Below are 2,449 nucleotides of genomic sequence, written 5' to 3'. Positions count from 1 at the left end.
CATGTAGTGTTCTTATAAAAAAAAAAGAGAGAAGGGATAATTTAAAGAAGTATTCAGATTTATATCTGGCAAATGCTTCTTGTTACTATTATGACCTTTTAACTTCAAGGAGAATGTTGAAGTTCATGGAGAAGGTACTATTCTTTTCAGATTTAGTGTACGTGTCTTTGTTAGCTTAAAATGAACTGGATCATCTAATGGCTGCTTTCCCAGAAGGAAGCAGTTTGATCCTATGGTCTTTTCTAGTACTGGATCTTACGGAGGAAGCAGTATCTGTCAGCATAGGACACTGAAACACTGGAGGCGGGTGGTGAGACTAAGGATTGCACTGCCTCTCAGTCTGAACTTTCTCTTTAATATTAAAGTGGAATTAGCCTTCCTGTATCTTCCATCAGATGTTTTTCTACTCTTGTTCAATAACTGAATAAATTGTATAATCAATATGGTCATTGGCCATGCTTCTAATATTTTGAAATAGTAGTTGTGTTTTTCTTTGAATTGCTTCAAAACGTTTACCATGAGATTTCCTGACATTTCCTGACATTTGTCACCCTGATCACTCGCCTTTGTTTGTGATGCAGCTTCAGCTGCTTTTGCATTGTGATTCTCTAAATCTCAGCCCTCTGAGTAGCTAGGATTGCAAAGATGAGCCACAAGACAACAGTACCCAACTCTCCTTGTTTGTAAGTGTATACTCTTCCAATTTTCCAGGCTATATGTATTTATTTATTAATTGTACACTTTCTTCTACCTTTAAGCTTGCTCTCTGGTGTTCTAAATCAAAGAATTAATGCTAAATTTTTTAATTATAAGATTTCTTAGTTTGTGCATTTCCATGAATGTCTCACTTTTGCTTACACTGAATAAACCTTAATAAGTTTTGCATCCTTCTTCGATGTACAAGAATTTGGTAAAGTGTTCGCTTCGGCAACACATATACTAAAATTGGAACGATACAGAGAAGATTAGCGTGGCCCTTGCGCAAGGATGACACGCAAATTCGTGAAACGTTCCATATTTTTATCTTAAAAAAAAAAGAATTTGGTAAATTATTTAAATTTCCACATGCCTTTTTTTGTATTATTTCTGTTCAATGTTCAGATGTACAGGTTAGATTATATTCTAATAATAAATATCAGATGTACATTTTCTTTCCTTTCCTTATTATTTATATGTTATTATACATACCTCCAGGCTTGATTTTTTTAATGTGGTTTAATATGTCTGTATTTGTAGTGCTCAAACTTCCTACATTTGCTTTCAACACTTCACTGAAGATGCAAAAGAGAGATAATGAACAAATCCTCTCTAATGGATTTTTCACTCATGACCATGGCAACAGTTAGTTCAGTGGGGAATATGATGGCTTTTTGTTGTATTCATTCTTCACACCAATTCTTCAGGTTTTATCTGTCATGTGAATATGTGCATGAGTCACCAATCAATCACTAAGCGGAACACTGGTGATGCACCTGAGATGGAGATGGAGCCTTTGGTGTAATCGGAAGCACAGACATTGAAGATCCTAAAGTAGAAGACTGGAGGGTTCTTCTCTAAAGCAATAGATGGCTAGGAGAAAAAAAGACTTTCACAAAAGCCAGAAGTGGAACTGTGGCTGAAGCGATGAGTGCTAGTGAACGAAAGAGTTCAGGGACAGCAACCAGGCCCTGAGTTCGAGCCCTAGGACTGCTGCCACACTCACACAACACACACACACACACACACACACACACACACACACACACAACACACACACACACACACACACACACAAATCACTATGTACAAAATGCAAATATAAAAATATTAGAAGAAAATAGTGTCAAATGCTACAAGGATCTACCTAAACTAAACAAATAATACAAAAGATATATAAAAAAGTTTACTTCCTCTGGCAGAAAAGAACATGCATGCACGAGCAATTGATCCATAAAATATTGATTGCCTGTACTGATAGAACGTTTCCATAGCAAACCATGTTGTCATAAGTTTCATCGAAGCACATGGATTTTATTACGTGTGTTTGGATTCTTACATGATTTCTGAATGTCACATAAATTATAGGAATGGTAACTTGTTACAAAAAGAAATGACACCTGTCTGAAACTAAATGATTCATTAGCTGAATTTCTGCAGGCATATTTTTACCAGAAAGGAGAGAAATAAAAAGAAAATTATTTATCCTTCTGACATCTTTCCTTATTTACCTACTCAATCTTCTAATACAATTCAGTTATCCAAATGATTTTTGAGACCTGACATACCTAGAGAAAGTAGGTGTTCATTTTATTTCACCAAAAATAATTTGAAACACAATATTGACTTTTAAACAAAACATTTGGAAGAAAGTCAGCAGTGAATTAGTGTCTTTTTTACTTATTTTTATTTTTGATATTATGCTCATGCTTTTGTTGTTTGTTTTTTGTCTTGGTTTTTGCTTATAATGAGG

General features: G+C 34.8%; 1 non-coding gene across 1 annotated transcript; it reads left to right on the top strand.

The window, feature by feature from the left end:
- Positions 1-915: 915 nt before the first annotated feature.
- LOC138810292 (U6 spliceosomal RNA) lies at positions 916-1,022 on the top strand. Its single transcript, XR_011367089.1, has one exon. It is a non-coding gene; the product is annotated as a U6 spliceosomal RNA (small nuclear RNA).
- Positions 1,023-2,449: the final 1,427 nt, after the last annotated feature.

Source organism: Dipodomys merriami, unplaced genomic scaffold (genome assembly GCF_024711535.1).
Source record: "Dipodomys merriami isolate MVZ:Mamm:240054 unplaced genomic scaffold, mDipMer1.0.p SCAF_5, whole genome shotgun sequence".
NCBI lineage: Eukaryota > Metazoa > Chordata > Mammalia > Rodentia > Heteromyidae > Dipodomys > Dipodomys merriami.
This window is presented reverse-complemented; position numbering and strand designations above follow the sequence as displayed.